This window comes from Humulus lupulus, chromosome 2 (assembly GCF_963169125.1).
Source record: "Humulus lupulus chromosome 2, drHumLupu1.1, whole genome shotgun sequence".
NCBI classification, from domain to species: Eukaryota; Viridiplantae; Streptophyta; class Magnoliopsida; order Rosales; family Cannabaceae; genus Humulus; species Humulus lupulus.
The window spans coordinates 279,101,785-279,126,581 of NC_084794.1; positions in this window are offsets into that span (position 1 = coordinate 279,101,785).

Sequence of the window (24,797 nt, forward strand, 5' to 3'; positions counted from 1 at the left end):
TTATTTGTAATTCACCCACATGCATGAAAATACACAATCACACCCTCCACGGGCCAAATTACCAAAATGTCCTTGTTATTAAATGTGGACTCATATGCATGCATTTATTATCATATAAAAATATAATTCACATAAACATGCATATAATCAATTAATAACATGATAAATCAATTATGGCCCTCCCAGCCTCCTAATCAAGGTCATAAACCTCATTAGGGAATTTGGGGCATTACACAAACATTTGCTTGTTTTCGTGTATGCTATTTTTGAGTTATTTATTTTTTCAAACTATTGGTATATATACCACTGATACCCCCTTAATATCCTATGAGTGTGACCATAGGTTATTAAATAAAGAGAGTTTGCAAAATATAAAACATATTGAGACGAAAATGATCTTTATTCAATATCGAATAATTTATTAACAGAAACTTTGTAAAGATAAACAAGCATGGTTACAGGAGACATCATTCCTACACTATTGATAGTAAGGTCGTAGATGTTCGCCATTCCATGCTCGTGGTACCAATTCTCCATTCAATCTCGCCAATTTTTAGACGCCAAGTCGAATAATTGATTCGATTTGATAAGGTCCTTCCCAATTGGGACCGAGTACGCCAGCGGCTGGGTCCCTTGTAGCTAGGAATACACGCCTTAACACCAAGTCTCCCAATCAGAATTTTCAGCCTCGAACCTTTTTATTGAAATATTTGGTAGCTCGCTAATGATATGCTGCATTTTTCAGTTGAGCTTCATCCCGTCTTTCTTCAATCAGGTCCAGACTTACTTCGAGTTGGGATTGGTTCGAGGCTTGATCATAATCATGGATACAAATAGTGGGTACTTCAACCTCGATTGGTAACATGGCCTCACATCCATATGCTAGAGAAAAAGGGGTATGCCCTGTTGAAGTTTAAGTCGTAGTTCGATATGCCCACAAAACTTGGGGTAACTCCTCGGGCCATTTTCCCTTAGTTTCTTCCAATTTCTTTTCATAGAACTCTAGAGAGTCTTATTCATAGCTTCGACTTGGCCATTTTCTTGGAGATGGGCTACAGAGGAGAAGCTCTTTATTATCCCATTTTCTCACAAAAATTTGTAAACAATTCACTATCGAATTGAGTACCGTTATCTGATACAATTTTTCTTGGCATCCTATATCGGCAGATGATGTTTTTTACCACAAAGTCCAAGAATTTCTTCGAGGTAATCGTTACCAGAGGTTCGACCTCGATCAACTTTGTAAAATAATCAACTGCGACCACTGCATACTTAACTCCACCCTTGACAGTTGGCAATGAGACTATGAGATCAATTCCCCACACCGCGAATGGCCATGGGGAGGTCATCATAGTTAGCTCGGATGGAGGAGCTCGTGGAATTGTAGCAAATCGCTGGCATTTATCGCATTTCTTGACATACTCAAATGTGTCTGTCTTGATAGTGGGTCAAAAGTATCCTTGTCTTATAATTTTCTTGGATAGGCTATGCCCCCCAATGTGGTCTCCACAAAATCCTTCATGAATTTCTTCTAGAATTCTTTTGGCCTCGGGTGAGGTTACACATCGGAGCAATGGAATAGAGTATCCCCTCCAATATAACCTTCCTTCCACAATAGTGTATCTGGGAATATGATACATTAGTTTCCAAGCCTTGTTCTGTTTTGCTGGGAGAATGCTGGTTTCAAGGTAATCAACTATTGGGGTCATCCAGGTTGGTTTGGAGTCTATCATGCATACATTTTCCTATTCGGGCTCGCTAATACTGGGTATTGAGAGGTACTCAATAGGGACCATATTCAGCGCATCAACCTCGGTGGATGTGGCGAGCCTGACTAGGGCGTCTGCATTTGAATTTTGTTCTCAGGGAACCTACTCTATTGTATAGAACTCAAAATGTTCAAGTGATGTTTTTGCTTATTCTAAATATGTGGCCATCTTTATTCCACGAGCCTGGTACTCCCCTAAGATCCGATTGACCACTAATTGTGAGTCATTGTAGCAATGAATTGCTTTAGCCTTGAGCTCCTTTGCTATTTGAAGTCCTGCCAATAGAGCTTCGTATTCAGCCTCGTTGTTAGACGCTTCGAAGCTGAACCTCAAGGCGGTGTGAAATTGACTTCCAGTTGGGGTGATCAATATGATTCCTGCCCCCGATCCATTTATGTTAGAAGATCCATTGACATAAAGTTTCAGAAGCTCGCGGGCTAGGGTTATAACTTCATCGTTAGATACTCCCGTACATTCCACAATAAAGTCTGCCAGGGCCTGCCCTTTTATGGTCGTTCTGGGATGATAAGTGATCTCAAGGTATTCGAGCTCAACAAACCATTTTAATAATCAGCCCAAGGCTTCTAGCTTTGACAATACTTGACATAGTGGTTGGTCAGTTAGCACATGGATGGGGTGTGCTTGGAAGTAAGGTCAGAGCTTTTGAGATGAGTGGATTAGGCTAAGAGCCAACTTCTTCATTAACTGGTATCTCGATTCTTCCCCCAATATCCTTTTGCTGACGTAGTACACTGGTTTTTGTACCTTCTGATCTTCTCGGACAAGCACGGCGCTGATGGCGTTCTCGGTTGTAGCGAGATATAGGTACAAGATTTCTCCTGTGATAGGCTTCGACAAGATGGGAGGTTCTACGAGGTGTTTCTTTAGCTCCTGAAATGCAAGCTCGCATTCCTCTGTCCACTCGAATTGTTTGCCCCCTCTCAAAAGGTTGAAAAATGGCAGGCATCGATCTATATATTTAGAGATAAATCTACTTAAAGTCGCCTTTCGTCCAATTAAGCTCTAGACATCTTTATGCTTCGAGGTGAGGGAATGTTGATTAACGCCTGGATCTTGTCGGGATTACCTCTATTCCCCGCACGTTAACAATGAAGCCCAAAAACTTCCCCTATGATACTCCAAATGAGCATTTCTGGGGGTTGAGCTTCATGTTGTACTTTTGTAGCATGACAAAGAATTCTTCGAGGTCGTCCACATGATTATTGTTATATTTAGATTTGACCAACATATAATCAACATACACTTCCATGTTATTACCTATCTGCTCGGAGAATATCATGTTTACAAGCCTTTGATATGTGGCTCCAGCATTCTTAAGCTCGAAAGGCATGACATTGTAATAGCACAGCCCTTTATTTGTCATAAAACTCGTATGCTCTTGGTTCGGGGCATGCATGGCGATCTAGTTATATCTAGAATAAGCGTCCATGAATGACATAAGTTTGTGCCCAGCTGTGGCATCTATGAGCTGATCGATCCGAGGTAGGGGAAAGCAATCCTTAGGGCATGCCTTGTTGAGATCGGAATATTCTATGGAAGTTCGTCATGTTCCGTTAGGTTTCGGAACCAAGACCGGGTTTGCGACCCAATTAGGGTAGAAGGCGTCTCGTATAAACTTGTTCGCCTTTAATCTGTCGACTTCTTCCTTCAAGGCTTTCTTCCTATCATTGTCCAGAAGCCTTTGCTTTTGCTGCTTCGGGGGGAAGCTTTTGTCAATGTTAAGTGCATGGCTTATTACATCAGGGCTTATCCTTACCATGTCCGAATGCGACCATGCAAAAATATCCTGGTTCTTCCTTAAGCACCAATTAATTGCTATTTTGTTTCTTTTGAAAGGTTTTTCCCCACCTTCACAGTTTTTGGGGGATCAGCTTTTTCGAGCTCCTCCAGAGGCTTGAGGTCGGCTCTTTCTTCTATTCTTGGATTGATCCCTTCGTCTATTTCGAAGACTGTCCCATCCTTATTTTGAATTACAACAAGTGTTTGTGCACTTGTCTGCTTTTTCCCTCTAACGGAAATGTTGTAGCATTCCCTTCCTGCGAGTTGGTCCCCTTTCAGAGTCTCGATGCCACTAGAAGTCGGGAACTTGATGACCAGATGCCTAATGGATGAAACTGCCCCCAACACTACTAGGGCGGGTCTCCCGAGTAGTACATTATAGGCTAATGGGAGATCCACCACTACGAATTCCATCATCTTGGTTACTGAGATAGGGTAGCCTCCCAAGGTTACAGGGAGTTCGATGGATCCCATGTAGACAATCCTTTCTCCTGAAAAGTTGTCCAACATAGTTGCACAAGCTTTTAGGTCACAAAGCACGAGTCCTGTATTTTCTAAAGTGGCTTTGTAAAGGATATTTACCGAGCTCCCGTTATCAATCAGGACTCGGTGTTCCTACTTGTTCGCGAGCTGAAAGGTGATGACCAGCGGGTCATTCTGAGGGAACTGTACATGGGATGTGTCATCTTGAGTAAAAGTTATGGGTTGAGATTCAACCCTTTGTTGTTTCAGAGCTCTGGGTTTGGGTTCGTAAGGAGACCCGTTACCAGTTTTCATCTCATTCACATATATTTTCTAGGCATTCCTGCCTGATCCTGGAATATGGGGTCCCCTCGAGATGGTTATGACATCTTCTCCATCAATCGGAGGGGGTCATTCATCTTCCCTTGCTCGGGAGTTGCTGTTTTGGGCAGAAGGTACAACTGCTGCCCTCTGGCTGGTGGAAGCCTGATTGGGGTTCTGATTTCTTACATACTGCCTGAAATATCCTCTTGAGATCAGTCCTTCGATATCATCTTTTAGTTGCCTGCATTCATCGGTTGTGTGTCTGATATCTCTGTGGAATCTGCAATACTTATTGGAGTCTCTTTTCGCCTTTTGGTTTCTCACGGGGTCAGGTCATCTGAAAGGGACCTGGTTTTCATTAGCAAGGTAGATATTCTCTCGAGACTCATTGAGCTCAGTATACACATTGCATACGAAGAAGTATCTTTCCCCTTTCTTCTTCTTTCCCCCATCTACCTTGGGATTATTCCCTTCATTTTTCTTTCTCTTAGAAGGGTTGTCCACAAAATTTTTTGATGTCATAGGATCCGCCGAGGTCGTGGCAGAGTTTGTGTTTGTTGTTGTAGTTATGGGCTGAGAGGTCATATTCAATGTTTACCTTGCCTCTTCTACATTAACAAACCTCTGAGCTCGTCGATTGAACTCAGTTAAGGACCTTACAGGCTTCCTTTGCATATCTTCCCAGAGAGGACTTCCATGCATTACTTTAGCTTGGACAGCCATTAAATGGCCACTATCATCAATGTCACGAGCTCGAGCGACTTCCAAGTTAAACCTTGTGAGATAACTTCCAGTGTCTCATTTGACTATTGTCGGATGTTGGTCAAGGCAGATGCCTTGGCCCTAATGACGGCCATGGCCTTGAATTGTTTCTTGAAATCTCTTGATAATTGATCCCAAGAATCAATTGAATGTCTCTTATATTTTTCAAACCAGTTCTTCGCTGGTCCCATGAGAAAGGCCGGGAACAGCTTACACCTGAGCTCGTAGCCCACATTACTAGCTTGCATGATTGTGTTGAATGTACTTAAATGACAGTATGGATCCGAATTCCCATCAAATGGTGGGACATGAAGAATTCTTAATCCTTGAGGAAATGGAGCGCTAGAGATGTGCGGGGCAAAGGACTCAAGTTCTTCATCGAACTCTTCGTCCCTTTCTCGGCTTCGTTCGTTTTGTAAGAGCCTGAATGCTCTTTCCAACTGCTCAATCCTTTCTTGGGCTGGATCTACGGGGGATCTGACTAGAAGTAGCGGGAACGGGTTATCGTTGATTACAACTCCAGTTTTGTGCCTTGGTGTAGGGTGCTTACGCCCATTGAGATGATCTCTCATATCTGGATTCGATGGATTATCACGCCCCTGATTATGGTTTAGATGCTCCCATAAATCTGGGTGATCATCTCGATTTCCAGTGTTTCTACATTCCTAGTTGTATATACTTACAGACCTCGTGTCACCCGAGCCTTCGCTGACATGGATCGTAGCATGGTTATTTCGAGATAGGTTTCTTGCTGGTTGCCTTGTCTCAATAGTGTAAGATCGAGACATTTTTCTTCTCGTGGGATGGGGACCCCTATACTCCCTAGCAGTTTACCCATTCCCACGCCTTCACCCAATTCATATTTCCTTATCACCATGGGTCGGTTGTGCATCCCTCCGAATTGGCGAGGGGTGCCTTATTGGCGATGGTTGGTATCTTATTGGTGATCGTGACTGCCATCCATTTCGGGACCTAGAAGGCCCCGAGTTTGCTCGATCAGGTTCTGCAACATTCTACGCGATACCAGGATTTTGGGTCTGAGCCTCCGAGGGGGCTCAGTTATTCCTTACTCCGATTGGTGCCTCCATAGTTGGGTTGGCAGGACCTTCAGCCTAGTTACTTCTCTGGGGTCTCGGCGGAGCAGGTTGCTCTACTGGCGGCAGAGGTTGCTCCGCTCTTCGGGTAGTCACATTTTTGCGCGGCCGTCCCCGAGGCCTACGGAGTGGAATGTGAACGTCCCGCGGAGGTGGATCATGGGCATCTTGCAGAGGTAGGGCCTGAGCCGCATGCGCTTCAACAACTAGTCTGGCTAGCTCTTCGTTGCATTTCTTAGCTTCTGCCAACTGTTTTCGCAGTTGACGATTTTCGAGTTCCACTATTGGGACGTATCGTTCAAGATTGTAGTACATGTCCTTGTCATCCCTGGGGGGAGGCGGCCCCCGAGATTCAGATGAACCACTCCTCTCATCGGGATCAGAATTCACCATAGGCTGCTTTCTAGGGTGCTGGGGGTACTCAACTTCATCTAAAATTTCCTCATCAGGAATATTGGGATCATTTGCAGCCATTGCTAATCCGAGAGGCTTCATGACTAAACAGACTTACGCACGTACTGTTTAATGGCTCTTTATGAAAGCACTAAACTGTTGATGACATTTTTCGTCAACTTAAATAAGAGAGCAATTAAACAAGAAATATTAGAGGAAATAAACAAAGATGAACACAAGAGGTTTTTACGTGGTTCAGCAGTTAAATCTGCCTAGTCCACGAGTCTATCTTATTAGAACTTGGGAGTTTTCTGGAAAACTTTTCAGAGAATAGTTCCCCAGAGTTTTCTCTCCAGAAATAAAGAAATCCCTCCTTTAGAAATGGAGCCTCCTTCTCTATTTATAGAGGAGGTTACAGAACTCATTCCCACATATTTCGGGAAGATATTCTGGAAATCAATTAATATAATGTTATTTAATGCATTATTTCCCACATACACAGAAACGTCCCAAAAAATGTGGGATCGGATAATAGATTAAATAATGTCCCTTAAAAAATGGGATTGTACAACAATAAATATGTTCACATATAACTGATTAACTCAGGTACGAGATTCATCAAATCTCCGAGACTAGCAGTCGATCACAAGCTCGTCACCTAACTTTGCATATGCTCGGAACAAGTAACTATTGATGAAGTCATCTCATTCGAGCTTATACTTCTCGAGCCCGTTCCATCTCGCCTGAAGGCAGGAGATGTATCAGGGAAAAATATATATAAGTGTCAAACAACGGCCATTGCGAGCTCAGAGAATATTCGAGGCTACACATCCTTGAGCTTTTCGAGGTCGTTACTTACAACAAAGCAATCCGAATGAAGGATCATTTGACGACCGTGTATATTTCGAGCTCACACCCGATGAGCCCAGATTTCGAGGTCATAACTTCTCGTGCTCAAAATTTAGGCATAACACTTATCACACATGCCAACTTCTAAAACTAACAAGTATGAATAATGCCACTAATCAATAACATATCCGCATATTCAAGATGTTACCTGTTATACCCAGATTTCGAGCCGTAGAAAATATGACCTCGAAAGCTGAGTTCGCATTAAATGGTCTCGTGAGGGTTAAGGGTATGCTCTACGATTGTAAATCGGAGCCTGCAAAGTATGGTACAGATCTCGAATATGGTGACCTCGAAATGATCTCGATCTCGAAGGATAGCTCTGTGAGCCCCTCATCTTCAGAAGCAACTTCGGAGCAGGGATCTCGAGCTCGATATGCCATCTCGAAAGAAATGTAAGCTCGGGAAGTGTCAGCGGCTCGCACAATGACGTGAAGCCTTGGAGATACGCAATGACTACCTTGAATATCTACAAGTGTTGTAGATATGGGATATGATCCTCATTTATTAATGTAAATCCCCAAGAATCGTGGGATATTATTTGGTCAATTATGCGTTTCCTGGTCTTCAGGGACGTTTCCTTTTATATCTGATTATAGGCATTTAAAGCCATGTATTTTATTCACAAAAGAGTAACTACCCAAAATATGTGGGATAGTATTCTGCATCCTTCTCTATAAATAGAGAAGGCATGCACCATTGTAAAGGATCGAATTTCTGATTCTTGAGAGAAAACTCTGGAGAATTCATGCTAAAGGATTGTTCAGAGATAATCTTGAGATTAATAACAGAGACTCGTGGACTAGGCAGATTTAACTGCTGAACCACGTAAAAACCGCGTGTCTGATTCGTTTGTTTGTTTTAGCCATTGTCTTTAATTGTTTGCGTGCTCTCTTCTTTTATCTGTTGACGAAAAGCGGCGTCAACATTACCATACAAGGTAAACTATAATTATGTCAAGAAATTCAATTCATCAAATCTAAATGAAGTAAATAGTCCCTATGCATAAATAAACTTAATAATAGGAAGCCAAAAACCATTAAAACTTGACTTTATAGAATTAAGTTACTTAAGTTCTATTTGTTCCTAAGCTCAAATAATCAACAATAATTTCATAAGCCAATTGAATAAATTTTATTTGGCAAAAACATATATAATAATTATAAAGTTTGTCGTCATAAATATTTTAAATGACAATGTCAAAATTGGAAAATGTCACATAATTTTTTTTTTAAATAAAAGGAGAATTCAAGTCAAAATTTCTAATCTATTTTTAATTTTTCTACATTTTTTATTCTATTTTCTTTAATTTATGTTTATTAAATAATTAAAAAAAACTAAATATGTAACATCATCAATAACAATAATACCTTTTCCATAACTCTTTTTTTCTAATATTTATTAATAACTAATTTTCTAATAATTATTATAATAAATCAACCATATATAAATTCACATTTATCTTGAAGATTTTCCAATTCATGATAATCTTTTTATTGTTTCATATTTCAAATTCAAAATTTAATATATCTTAATTTATTTAGAAATAACGAATTTTTTTAATAATCATATATAATTGACATTTATTTCAAAATTTTCCATCTATATTTATCTTTTTATTGTTAAGATATTTCAAATTTAAAATAAAAAAAAATTATTTATATTTAAATAAAATATTTAGGACTAACTAATTTTTAATAATTATAATAATAAATGAATCATTTATAAATTGACATTTATCTTCAAGATTTATTGTTTTGATATTTCAAATTCAAAACCAAAGTATTTTAACAATTAAAAATATCAACATGTATACACGTGATATTAATTTGTGTTACACCTAGATTTCGAGACTTGAGGTTGTGACCTCGAAAGCTGGATTCGTCAGGTGTAAGCTTGCAATAGCTAAAATACATGTTCGTAATCTAGACGTCGAATCTTCAAAGAAGGTAGCAACCTCGAAGGCGGGTAGCCTCGAAGTCCTTATAAGCTCGAAAGACAGAACATCGAAGAACGTCCATTGTCGGGTGGCCGGATCAAGAGGTTCGAGCTTGGCATAAGGTGTGAGCTCGAAATAAGGTGGCTTCGGTGATATTTACCCACTCCGAGCTGGTCTAGGGGAAAATAAAGCAACTCGTAATTTATTCAAAGACCTAGACTGGCATGATGCTGATTGCTGATCTCGAACGATTTAATAGGTCACCTGAGGAGACACACTCTATGCATTCAAGAGATATTTATTGTTGTAACTTCCCTATAATAAAGGGATATTAACTAGTCGGTTATACGCCCCCTGGTCTTCAGGGGACATTTCCTTGTATATAGGAGTTACAAACTTTAAAGTCATTAAATTTATTAATGTACAGAATAACTTCCTGAAACGTGTGGGATTGTATTCTGAGATCTCCTCTATAAATAGAGAGATCATGTACCTTTGTAGAGAACCGAAATTTTGTGATCTTGGGAGAATCTCTGGAGAATTCATCCCTGAACAATTTCCAGAAACTTCCTAAGTCTTAATAAAAAGGACTCGTGGACTAGGCAGAGTTAACTGCTGAACCATGTAAAAAAAATCTCATTGTTTTATTGTATTATCCTTTTCTGGCCATAGCTTTTACTGTTTACGTGCTCTACATTTTAAGTTGACGAAAAACGGCGTCAACAGTTTGGTGCTTTCATTGAGAGCCTTAAGCAGTACGATCCCTGAATAGCTATGGCCGCGAATGATAAAAATATTTCTGAAGAAAACTATCCAAGATGCCCTGGGAAGCAGCCAATGGTAAATCCAGAGACTGAAGAGAGAAGCGAGTCCTCTGATTCTCGGGGACCTCCAGCCCCAAGGGATGAGGACATGTACTATAATCCTGAACGGTACGTCCCCATTGTGGAACTTGAAAATCGACAGCTGAAAAAACAGTTGGCCGAGGCCAATAAGCGGAATGAGGAATTGGCTAGGTTAGCCGCGGAGGCCCAGGCGGCTCAGCCCCCTCCTCCGCGTGAGAACCAAGCCCCACCTCTGAGGGGCGTGCATGTTCCTCCCCACAGGCCTCGTGGACGACCTCGAAAAAATGCTGCCACAAGAAGACCAGAGCGACCTCCGGCACCAGCAGAGCAATCCGCTCCCTCGAGACCCCGAAGAAGTACTCGAGCTAGGGCTCCGGTTAATTCAACTGCGGAGGTACCAACGGGAACTGGGAATAACCGAGCTCCTACAGAGGCTTGGACTCAAATCCCTAGTAACACCCAGAATGCTACCGACCCAGCACGGGCGAACTCAGGACTGTCTAGGCCTCGAAATGGGTGGCAGCCACCGTCATCCATACGATTCCCTCCATCGCCTATAAGATACCCTTCACCGCCTCGCAGGAACACTCAGCCAGTTCGAGGTGATGAGGAAAGGCGTGCAGGGAGGAAACAAGGAAATAAAGAAGCCTTCAGGGAACGAAGAGGCACCCAGCCTACAAGAATTCAAATGTCTCGGTCTCGCACTGCGGAGACGAGGCAGAATGAAAGAGATCCATCTCGGAATAATCATGCAACAAGCCTTGGCAGTGATGATTTAGGAGATACTAGATCAGTCAGCGTGTATGATCAAGGTCGAGGAAATACTAGAAACCATAGGAATCGCTCCAACCTGCGGGAACATCTGAATCAGAATCGGGGTAGTGGTAATCCATCGAACTCGGACCTAAGAGATCGCCTAAATGGGCACAAAGATCCCCTGCAAGGGCGCGAGCCTGGAATTGTGATCAATGATAGCCAATTTCAGGCAAGACCCCTTGTGGACCTGGTTCAAGAAAGAATTGATCAACTGGAAAAGGTCTTTAGGCTCTTACAAAATGAGCAAGGTTGGAGTCGAGATAAGGTTTCTGACGAGGAGCTCGAACCATTCGCTCCCCATATTTCCAACACTCTGTTTCCTTAAGGGTTTCAGATCCCTCATGTCTCACCTTTTGAAGGGAAGTTCGACTCGTACAACCATCTGAGTACATTTAATACCATAATGAGAGAAAGTAATGTGGGTTACGAGCTCAGATGCATGTTATTTCCAGCATCGCTTACAGGACCAGAAAAAAGCTGGTTCGAGAAATATGAAAGACATTCGATCACTTCTTGGGATCAGCTATCAAAGGATTTCAACAAGCAGTTCAGATCCATGATCGGGGTAAGATCCGAGGCATCAACTCTGACCAACGTTCGGCAACAGCCAGGCGAGACGTTGAAAAGCTACCTTACGAGGCTTAATTTGGAAGTTGCCTGAGCTCGAAATGTGGATGACAGCGGTCATCTAATGGCTGTCCAGGTTGGAGTAATGCCAGGAAGTCCTCTCTGGGACGATATGCAGAGAAAACCGGTGAGGTCCCTAACCGAGTTTAATAAGCGAGCTCAAAGGTTTGTCAATGTAGAGGAGGCGAGGTCAACACTAAATATGACTTCTCAGCCCATAACTACAACGATAAACGTAAACTCTGCCTCAACCTCGGCAGACCCACCAGTTTCAAAGCCTCCTGCAGAAAACCCTTCCAAGAGAAAGAAGAACGAAGGGAGTAACCTCGAGGCAGAAGGGGGAAAGGTATTTCTCCGTGTAAAAAGTGTACACCGAGCTCAATGAGTCTCGGGAGAATATATACCTGGCTAATGAAAACCAGGTCCCCTTTAGGCGTCCGGACCCCATGAGAAATCAGAAGTCCAAGAGGGACTCGAGCAAGTACTGTCGTTTTCACAGGGACAGTGGGCACACTACTGATGAATGCAGACAGCTGAAGGACGAGATCGAAGGATTGATCTCGAGAGGCTATTTTAGACAGTATGTCAAAAACCAAGGTAATAAGCAAGCTTCTACTAGCCAGAGGGTAGCTGCGCCACAACCTGCTCAAAACAATAATTCCCGAGCAAGGGAAGAAGATAGGCCCCCTCCAATTGATGGAGAAGACGTGATAACCATCTCAGGCGGGCCTCATCTCGCAGGAATGGGTAGGAATGCCCAAAAGCGATATGTGAACAAGCTAAAAACTGGGGACGGGTCTCCTTATGAACCCGAACCTAGAGCTCCAAAATGCTAGAAGATTGAATCTCAGCCGATAACCTTTACTGAGGACGACGCGTCCCATGTTCAGATTCCTCACCATGACCCACTAGTCATCACTCTCTAGCTCGCGAATAAGAGAGTTCACCGAGTTCTCATAGACAATGGGAGCTCAATGAACATCCTCTATAAGGACACCTTAGAAAAGATGGGACTCGCGCTTCGAGACCTAAAAGCATGTGCAACGACCTTGTACGGTTTTTCAGGAGAGGGGATTGCCTGTATGGGGTCCATTGAACTCCCGGTAACCTTGGGAGACTACCTAGTCTCAGTAACCAAGATGATAGAGTTTGTAGTAGTGGACCTACCATCGGCCTACAACGTGCTGCTCGGGAGACCCACCCTAGTAGGGCTGGGGGCAGTCTCGTCTGTAAGGCATCTGGCCATCAATTTCCAGAATTCTAGTGGCATCGGGATGCTGAAGGGAGACTAGTTAGCCGGAAGGGAATGCTATAGCATTTCCGTAAGAGGAAAGAAATAGGCGAGCGAACAAGCACTCATCGTTATCCAGAATAAGGATGGGACGGTCTTGGAGATAGATGATGAGATCGATCCAAGAGTGGAAGAAAAAGCTGATGTCGAACCATTAGAAGAGCTCGAAGAGTCAGATACCTCGAGAACGGTAAAGGTCAGGAAACATCTACGTGAAGAAACTAAATAGCAATTAATTTTCTTTTTGAATAAAAACCAGGATGTCTTTGCATGGTCACATTCGGACATGGTAGGAATAAGTCCGAATATAGTGAGCCACGCGCTAAATATCGATAAAAGCTTCCCACCGAAGCAACATAAGCTAAGACAACTGGACGACGATAGGAAAAAGGCACTGAAAGAAGAAGTCGACAGGTTAAAAGCAAACTGATTCATTAGGGATGCTTTTTACCCCGATTGGGTAGCCAATCCGGTACTAGTCCCGAAGCCCAATGGGACATGGCGAACCTACATTGACTATTCAGACCTCAACAAGGCCTGTCCAAAGGACTGCTTTCCTTTACCACGGATTGACCAGCTCGTGGATGCCATGGCAGGGCATGGACTAATGTCATTCATGGATGCCTATTCCGGATATAACTAGATTGCCATGCATGCCCCTGACCAGGAACATACGAGCTTCATAACAGATAAAGGGTTATACTGTTATAACGTCATGCCATTCGGGCTCAAAAATGCTGGAGCCACATACCAACAACTCATAAACATGATGTTCTCGGAGCAAATAGGTAACAACATGGAAGTTTATGTTGACGACATGTTAGTCAAGTCTCAACTTAACGATAACCATGTTGATGATCTTGAAGAATGCTTTGCCATGCTCCGGAAATATAACATGAAGCTTAACCCTCATAAATGCTCCTTTGGGGCATCTTCAGGAAAATTCCTGGGTTTCATTGTAAATGCTCGAGGAATAGAAGCTAACCCAGACAAGATCCAGGCCCTGATCGATATGCCCTCACCTCGAAAACACAAAGATGTCCAGAGTTTGACTGGTAGAATGGCGGCACTAAGTAGATTTATCTCGAAATCTACAGACCGTTGTCTTCCATTTTTCAACCTATTGAGGGGAGGCAAGAAATTTGAATGGACGGAAGAATGCGAGTTGGCCTTCCAGGAGCTTAAAAAACACCTCGCAGAACCCCGTATCTTATCAAAACCTATTACGGGAGAAGTGCTATACTTATATCTTGCCACTACCAAGCACGCCATAAGTGCAGTTCTCGTACGAGAGGAAGAAAAGGTGCAAAGGCCCGTATATTACTTCAGTAAAAGGTTACTGGGGGCAGAGTCGAGATACCCCTTGATGGAAAAGATAGCTCTCAGCCTAATTCATTCATCTCGGAAACTTCGACCCTACTTTCAAGCGCACCCCATCCATGTACTAACTGATCAACCACTAAGACAAGTCTTGTCTAAGCCAAAAGCTTCAGGTCAACTTCTTAAATGGGCAGTTGAACTCGGGTAATTCTAGATTACCTATCATCCAAGGACGACCATTAGGGCACAAGCCTTGTCGGAATTCATAGTGGAATGTACTGGTATGACCAGCGATGAAGTTATAACCCCGGCCCGCAAGAAGTGGAAACTTTATGTTGATGGGCCATCTAATGAAAATGGATCGGGGGCAGGAGTAATTTTGGTCACTCCTGTAGGAAGCAGATTTCATTCTGCCTTGAGATTTGACTTCAACGCATCTAATAACGAGGTTGAATACGAGGCTTTACTGGCGGGACTTTGTATAGCCAAGGAGCTTAATGCTAAAGCAATACATTGTTACAGCAACTCCCAGCTGGTGGTTAACCAAATTTTGTGAGAATACCAGGCTCGTGGCACGAAAATGGCAGCTTACTTAGAAAAAACAAGGTCAGCATTGGAACATTTCGATTTTTACGCGATCGAACAGGTCCTGCGAGAGTAGAACTCAAATGCGGATGCCCTAGCCAGGCTCGCTACCTCTACCGAGAGTGACGAGCTGAACGTGGTACCAATTGAACATCTCTCGGCACCTAGTATTAACGAGCCCGAGCAGGAAGATGTGTGTATGATTGATTTCGAGCCTACCTGGATGATTCCAATAGTCGAATATCTCGAGACCAACGTCCTTCCAAAAGATCGGAACCAGGCTCGAAAGTTGATGTATCAAATCCCCCGTTACACCATTATGGATGGAAGGCTGTATAGAAGAGGATATTCCATGCCATTACTTCGGTGTGTGACTCAACCCGAAGCCAAGAAAATCATTGAAGAAATTCACGAAGGGTTCTATGGAGACCATACTGGGGGGCATAGCTTGTCCAAGAAAATCATACGCCAAGGTTATTACTGGCCTACCATCAAGTCAGATTCTTTTGAGTACGTAAAGAAGTGTGATAAGTGCCAGCGATTTGCCATGATTCCTCGAGCTCCATCGTCCGAGCTGACTATGATGACCTCCCCATGGCCATTTGCGGTATGGGGAATTGACCTCATAGGCTCTCTCCCAACTGGCAAGGGCAGAGTGAAGTACGCGGTAGTCGTCGTAGATTACTTCACAAAGTGGACAGAAGCTGAACCGTTAGCAACTATAACCTCCAAAAAAGTCCTTGACTTTGTTGTCAAGAACATCATATGCCGATATGGGATGCCAAGGAAAATTGTATCCGACAACGGAACCCAGTTCGACAGCAATCTGTTTACCAACTTTTGCGAAAAAATGGAATAATAAAGAGTTTTTCGTTAGTAGCCCATCCCCAGGCAAATGGCCAAGTCGAAGTTGTAAACAAAACTCTAAAAAGTTCGCTGAAGAAAAAGTTGGAAGAAGCAAAAGGAAGATGGCCCGAGGAATTGCCCCAAGTCCTATGGGTATATAGGACTACGGCCCGAACTTTGACAGGACATACCCCGTTCTCTCTGGCGTACGGTTGCGAGGCTATGTTTCCAGTTGAGGTCGAAATTCCCACAATTCGAGCCCTCACTTACGATCAAGCCTCGAACCACACTCAGCTCGAAGAAACTCTTGACCTGATCGAAGAAAGAAGGAACGAAGCTCAGGTAAAAAATGCTACATACCAACAGAGAGCTACCAGGTACTTCAACAAAAGGGTTCGGAATCGAAAATTCAGTGTGGGAGACTTAGTGCTAAGGCGTGTATTCTTGGCAATGCGAGATCCAGCAACTGATGTGCTCGGGCCAAATTGGGAAGGACCTTACCAGATAGAGTCAGTCATCCGTCCCGGTGTTTACAAGTTGGCGAGATTGGATGGAAGTCCAATACCGCGAGCATGGAATGGCGAACACCTATGACCTTACTATCAATAGTATAGGAAGGATGTTACCTGTAACCATGCTTGTTTATCTGTACTGTTTTGTCTATTTTTGGATTTTTCCAAATAAAGATTTATTTCGTTTAATATGTTATGTTTTTTCATTTTTTTGCAATCTCTCTTAATTTAATAACCTATGGTCACATTCATAGGATATTAAGGGGGCATCATTGGTATATATACCATCAGCTTGAAAAATAAAATAACATATACGAAATACATGCAAGTGTTTGGATATAACCAAATGCGCGAGCTAAGATAGTTTGGATGTAACCAAGCTATCAAGCATTAAAAAAACGTACAAGTGTTTGGACATAACCAAATACACGAGCTAAGACAGTTTGGATATAACCAAACTAGATTAAAATGTAAGTGTATGGATTACAAACCTAACACAACCCTAATAGGTTTGGAACAAACCAGCTAAAACTAATCGGCAGTAAGTTGGAGCATAACCCACTTCGGATAAGCCGAGACCGAGGTTGGAGTATCTTGCAAAACAAATAGTTTCTACCTCATAACCTCGAAGAGATAACCGAGGACGAGAAAAAGTAACTAAAAAGTAAGATATAACTAAACTGTTTGCATTAAACACCATATAAGTACTTTCGGGTGCACGGTTAAAGTAATATCCAACCTTGACAAATAACGAGATCGGAAGCGGATAATTCGAGCAAACTATGCATGAATGCATTGAACCTCGAGCTTAAATCCAAACTATGTTTGTGTGATTAAACAAGCATATACGACTCTTTAATATAAAATGTGCAAAATATTTCAAACCGAGAAATGTAAAGCATATATATTAAAAGAAAGTCAAAAAGAAAAATAAATTGTGTCAGCCCTACGGGCATAAATTAAAACAATTACAAAAATAAAGGGTCGCAACCCAGAGGTAAGATTTATGAAGGAGCAGTCCCCTTAGCCTTCTCAACATCTGCAGCACTAGACTCTCCAGGACGAATAGCATGACTACCCTTCTGAGCCTCTCGAGCAGCCTCCCAAGTTGCCTCCTCCGCTTCAAGCCGAGAATGCCATTTGGCCACGAATCCTGCCTTGAAAGAGCCAAGGAAGCTGGTGTCGAGGTCGGCGTTGCTGGCCCAGATCCTATACATGGCTAAATCAACCGCCTTGTCCTTCTTCTCTTTAAACTTGGCGAGGAGACAAGCCTTTTCATTCTCTATTATCTCGAAAGTGGCAGCCTTCTCTTCCTCAAGATTGGCATTAGCCTTCTCCAGCTCCACAAGCCGAGCATTCGCCTTTTCAAGCTCGGCTGTCTTAGCCTTGACCTCTGTCTTTGCAGCCTTGAGCTCATCAGCCATCTTAAGCTGAAGATCATTCGACTCTTGGGCTAAAGACATGCTCGAGTGCACCTCGTTGGTCAGCTTATAATTAAGCTGAGCAGAGACAACAAGAGCCTAGCACACAAAGAGATTGAATTAGAACTTATGATAAGGCTCATAAACAATTAAGAGTAAGTTGTGAAAGGATACCGTGGCAGTAAGCTCAATACTCTTATCATAGAGAGTATTGCAGTCCCGAGCTTTATTCAAAAACTCCCAATGCTCAACGTCGAAACCACCAAGGCTCTGACCCACCCGAGACAGGATGTCTGAACCAAGTATAGCGCCGTGGGCACCAGCAACATTGTCAATCGCGAACTCATCAACATGAGGTCGGATCGACAACATATGTGACTTGGAAGTTGAGGGCTTCTTTGGGGGTGGGCTGAGTACTGGGTGGACTGTGACCGGGGGAAGCGCGGAAGAAGTGGCCGAGATGAATGCGTCAACCTAGGCAGTCGGGTCCTTGGCTGTGCTCGCAGTAGTCAGAGCTGGTGGAGTCTTCTTAGTGCGCTTGAGGACTTTGGCGGGTCGGTTCGACCTCCGTGAGCCTCTCGGGCGCTTACTCTTTTGAGCCCCCTCGTCACTGGCGAGTACGTCATCAAGGTCGGAATCCATGGCACCTGCACAATTGCAATTAAGATTTAGCATGGCGCTAACAGACAAAGAATAAAGGACAAGTAAAGAAAAACCTAACTCGAACTCTCCCCCGAGCTCGTGCTCGGCGACCAGGAAATCCCTCTATCTTCAGAGGAGGCTGGGGGAGTACCTTCCCTATAGGTGGAAGTCAATCTCGAAAGGTCCCTATAGTCATTAGTTCCATACTGAACGACTACTCCATCCCACACCTCATTCAAGCTATACATGGTGTCATATTTCCCGAGCCAGCTATCAAACCTATGTACCCTATCATCTACCCAAGACCATACATAGAAATGATCCCTATCATCCTTACATAATACTAACCTATTAGGTTTGTATTTTAGCAGTGAGGGAGACCACATATTCGAGCTAAGGATGACTGTACCTTGCCCATCGGAGCCCGAGCTTGAGGCCTCAACATTGGCCTCGTTCCCCGATTGTGGACTCCTATGGCAGGCTAGAGATGGGGGCCTCGCATCTCTTCTTAGGGGGAGGTTGTCGGTTGGCAGAGGAACGAGCTCCCACCGGTCGCATTTCTTATTGGACCAGTTCGATGTAGACTGATCCTCCCCTAAGAGCCCACAAGCCCGGAGCTTGTCTTCATGCAGGAGATAGGAGAGGGATCTTCTACCGTAAGGAAGTTGGAGCAGAGTCTCCCTGTGCTCCTTCATCTCATCAATGGGATTAGGGCGATGATAGTTGGCTGGAAAATCAAACGCATTTAAACTAAGTACGGGCCTAAAAAAAAGTTCGAGCATAGGAAAGAAGGAGGTTGAGATACTTACAAATTCGTCTGAACGAGTAGTATCGAGATGGGGCTAAGCCATCTGTCCAGAAGAAGGCCTTCTTGAAGTCAGGAGGATGATTAGGAAGATCCTCAAACTTCTTCTTCTCCTTGGGATAGCTCGAAAGATAGTAAAAGCCATCTCCTCCCCGAGCTCCGGTGGGATTACTTTTCAAACAAAAGAGATATAAGATCTCTTCAGGCGAAGGCCCTTCCCACTTCAGCTCGTGGTAAAGCGACCTTAGGGCCGACAGAACCCTATAAGAGTTGGTATTGAGCTGGAAGGGAGCCAGCCCAACATAGTCCAAGAAGCCTTTAAAGAAGGACTTCAAGGGAAGGATAGCTCCTGCCTTCATGTGCTCCTGGCTCCAAGCTGCATACCTCAGTCTGCTATCGGGGTTTCCATCCCCCGGAGCATGGCAGCTCCGTTCATGGGAAGTCGGAGCTCGGCACCTAAGCGAGCCTGACAACCCTAAGCCATGAAGGGCCAAAATATCAGATATCTGTCCCAACAATGTGACTAAGCTACAGTAGTGTTCGGCCTCGAATAATTCCCTCCTCGGCTGCGAAGTGGAGGGTTCCCCTATGAGTGGGAATCGAAGATGTCCCAGCTTGTACGTGACTGTCACTTTAAGCTTAGGGTCGAGGGGAATCGGTCTAGGCTCGGTATCAGGATCTGGATGAAGGACAACCCTTAGTCTTTTCCTTTTCCGTTCTTCGACCTCGTATATCTGACGTCGGAAGTGATCTCGGGTTTCTTCTTGTTCGCGAACTAGCTCGTGTTCGTGAATCAGACGCTGGTTCCGGGTAACCAACGACTCCGGGCTCAAAGTTTTTGGCGAATGCGGGATGGCAAGCAACGACCCCCACCGTCATTCCAGATTCTGTGACATCTAGCAAGAAAGAGAAAATGGTGAGGGCCATGCATGCAAGGAATCAAGAATAACGACCTCGGTGGTTCAAGATCGAAGACGCTTGGATACGAGATGAGCTCGATCATGGGGACCCGACTAGTGTCATGACGTGTATTTCACGAAAAAGGGAGGAAAGTGGATTTAATTTTTGAAAATCCTGAAATTTCAAGAAAAAATAGGTGGCGGTTATTCAAAAGTGGTATTCTTGAGAATCGTACATTCTTTAAAACCCAGATTTTGTACCCAATATCTTTGTGTGCAAGATACGTCTTCCTAAATTTGAAAACCGAGAAAAAGAACCATATTTGGGTCTTCCTACATATGAACTGGATGTAGAATCAATAATGTGGAGACCTAAACCTAATATCTATCGATCAAAGCATCCTAATGCATTAAACTAAAGAATGAACCAGCACAGTTCCAATGACTAAAATGCAGTGGAGGCAGAAACACACATAAAAGAGGAAAAATGTATAAAGCCAAGATCAGATACTTACACAATGTAATCGGTGGAAATAGAGAAACAGATGACTGAACGAGCGGTTGCAAGTACGATCTCACCGATTCAAAAAATCCAACCGTGTTTTGTCTTCTCGGCTTGGAGAACATGCAAGAATCAGACAAGAACGGCTCTGGTATTTTCTCTCTAAATTTTTTTTTCGAATGTAAGGGAAAAATGAAGAAGACGACTGGAAGCTTATTTATAGGCCCTTGGAGATGTTGAAAGTCGAACCAATCTAGGCCATTGGCCAGATTCCGTGCCAAATCCGACGGCTAGGGACAAGTGACGTGATGGTACTGTAAAGGTTGCAGGCGAATGATCATGGGCAGATTTCCAAGGTACTCAAGTACATTGAGTGAGCAATACCCAACTGACGCGTGTCCATACTCGAGTATGTGTGACGGTGCGGTTCCCGAAGAAAGTAGTTCAAAAATTTCCTTCTCCTAGGATTCGAACTAATACTTTTGAGGGGGCAAAATGTTACACCCAGATTTCGAGACTTGAGGTTGTGACCGCGAAAGCTGGATTCGTCAGGTGTAAGCTCGCAATAGCTAAAATACATGTTCGCAATCTAGATGTCGAATCTTCAAAGTAGGTGGCAACCTCGAAGGTAGGTAGCCTCGAAGTCCTTATAAGCTTGAAAGACAGAACATCGGAGAACGTCCATTTTCGGGTGGCCTCGGATCAAGAGGTCCGAGCTTGGCATAAGGTGTGAGCTCGAAATAAGGTGGATTTGGTGATATTTACCCACTCCAAGCTGGTCTAGGGGAAAATAATGCAACTCGTAATTTATTCAGAGACCTAGACTGGCATGATGCTGATTGTTGATCTCGAACAATTTAATAGGTCACCTGAGGAGACGTAGTCTATGCATTTAAGAGATATTTATTGTTGTAACTTCCCTACAATAAAGGGATATTAACTAGTCGGTTATACGCCCCCTGGTCTTCAGGGGACGTTTCCTTGTATATAGGAGTTAAAAACTTTAAAGTCATTCAATTTATTAATGTACAGAATAACTTCCCGAAACATGTGGGATTGTATTCTAAGATCTCCTCTATAAATAGAGAGATCATGTACCTTTGTAGAGAACCGAAATTTTGTGATCTTGAGAGAATCTCTAGAGAATTCATCCTTGAAGAATTTCCAGAAATTTCCTAAGTCTTAATAAAAAGTACTCGTGGACTAGGCAGAGTTAACTGCTGAACCACGTAAAAAACTCTCATTGTTTTATTGTATTATCTTTTTTTGGCCATAGTTTTTACTGTTTACGTGCTCTACATTTTAAGTTGACGAAAAATGGTGTCAACAATTTGATTAAAAACATTATTAATTAAATTAATAAAAAAATTATTTTGAAAAAAATGAATGATTGTGCAAAAGGTCATGATTTATAAATTTTCTACCCTAAAAGTATAAAAAAATTTAAAAAATTATATAATAAACAAAACAAAAAAAACAACTCAAAGCGTATAAAATAATAATAATATTAAATAAAAATACACGTACAATAAGTAGTTTGAATATTATCATGAAAACTTGCAGGAGGTTCGCTATATAATGAACATTATCATGAAAAAATTATAGTTAAGACGTTCTTACGTATCCATATAAAAAGAGCATCTTGTACAGGTAGAGTGAAAAAGAATTCCTTATAGAAAATCTCCCAAAAAATATTTAAAAAATATATTTTTTAATCATTAGAAAAATCTGCGCGGAGGGTGACTATGTTTTCTAGTTAAGTATATTTGTCATCAAAATATTACATAAGTAGTTAACTAGAATAAAATCTACTACTTAAATATTATTTAACTGCAATAAATGAAACTATATATAAGAAATTTAAGGGCAGTTATTTCTTATGTAAATATATTTCTATGTAATCTTTTTAATACAAGAATTCAGTTCCAAACATGACACAAATCCCCCTATCCCTTCTCTAGCTGTATCCATTATCGATCTAATCCCCCACATCAGTCCACATCTTCTTCTTTCTTTATTTCGAATATATTTTATATTATCAAAAGCCTCTTACAAAAATATAATGGTACTCACTCACGTGACAAAGAATAATAATGTGCATTTAATTAATTTAAGCCATTAATATATTTTTTTTAAAATGAGACCCAATTATTTTAAATTGTGTGACTTTGTTTGTCTACCATATTACTCATTTATTTTCTCTAATAAATTCACCACCCAACAAATTGAATAAGGCCAAAGTAACACACACAAAAAGAAAGATGATATGATAAGAAATTTTGACAAGTATATATTCTCTCTATGACTCTATCCCTAAATCTATTTCTAGACACACACACAAAAAAAAATGAATTAATACTAACTATGGAAAATCCTATATGCTGCGTCTTTTGCATTTATTTTTAGAAAAGACCAAAAAGGACTCCCCAATTGGCATGACAAAATCTCTTGTATGCACTTGTTTGTATCTTATCATTCACTATTACATTTGTGCACTTGGGTTCCTTTCGGTAGAAGTTTTTTTTTCCTTCTTCTATAGATTATTTATGATAAATTCTTGTATAAATTTGAAGAGACTCTTTAAGACTTGATAATAAAAAAAATAAGAAAGAAAAAGAAACTAAACAGAGAAGAGAGGGAAAAAAACACACTACAAGTGTGACACGTACGTTTTAATTAGTGACATAGAATGAAACATAAAAAAAGGGAACGAGAATTCTATGGGCTATATTCTCAAAACTAAAAAGAGTACATTATTTTGAATTTTATTATAGCCAATTTTCAGAGAAAAAAATAGAATGCCCAATCTACATATCTATACATTTATATAAAGAAAAACATCAAGGAGATAACATAACACCCTACAATTGTTGCAAATCACTTTTTCTATTTTCTAAAAATTTTACATTTTTTTTGTTACACCCAGATTTCGAGCTATGTTAAATATGACCTCGAAATTTGGATTCCCAAACAAGTGGACTCACAAGGTTGAAAATATGCTGCAGGATTAAATACCGAGCCTGCAGGACATAGACAACCTCGAATATGGTGACCTCGGAGTGTTCATAATCTCGAAAGGCAGCTCCGGGGAAGCACTCATCTTCAGGGATGACCTCGGATCAGGGGTCCCAAGCTCGACGCACATACGATCTCGAAAGCCATGTGACCTCGGGAGTATCTCTAGCTCGAAAGATGACGGGAAACCTGAGAGGATAAAGTCTTAGAGATACGCGATAACCACCTTGAATATCTATAAGTGTTGTAAATACGAGATGTAATCCTCATTTATTACTGTAAATCCCCTAGAATCGTAGGATATTATTTGGTCAGTTATACGTCCCCTGGTCTTCAGGAGACGTTTCCTTTTATATCTGATTATAGGCATTTAAAGTCATTTATTTGATTTGCACAAAAAGAGTAACTACCCAAAATATGTGGGATAGTATTCTTCGATCTTCTCTATAAATAGAGAGGCCATGCACCATTGTAAAGGACCGAAATTCTGAACCTGGAGAGAAAACTCTGAAGAATTCATTCCTTAAGAATTTTCAGAGATAATCTTGAGTTTAATAACAGAGACTCGTGGACTAGGCAGATTTAACTGCTGAACCACGTAAAAATCATGTGTTTTTATTGTCTTATTTCAATTGGCCATTATCAGTTATTGTTTATGTGCTCTTCTTTCACTGTTTGACGAAAAACGGCGTCAACAGTTTGGTGCTTTCATTGAGAGCCTTAAGCATTCATCCCTGAGAAAATCATGGCCACAAACAATCAGAACACCCCTGAGGAAAATTACCCAAGACGTCCTGGAAAACAACCAATGGAGAACCCGGATGTTGAAGAGAGAAGTGGGTCCTCTGATTCCCGGGGACCACCTCCTCCACCAAGAGATGAGGATATGTACTACAATCCTGAGCGGTACGTTCCTATTGTGGAACTTGAAAACCAACAACTGAAGCAGCTGTTGACAGAAGCCAACAAACGGAATGAGGAGTTGACAAGGATAGCTGCAGAGGCGCAGGTGGCTCAGCCCCTGCCTCCGCGCGAAAACCAAGTCCCTCCTCCAAGGGACGTACATGTTCCTCCCCGGAGGCCCCGCGGGCGTCCACGAAAGGATGCTGCCACAAGGAGGCTGACTCAACCTCCGGCACCAGCAGAGCCATTCGCTCCACCTAGGCCCCAGAGGAGTACTCGAGCTCGGGCCCCGGCTAACTCGCATGTGGAAATTCCT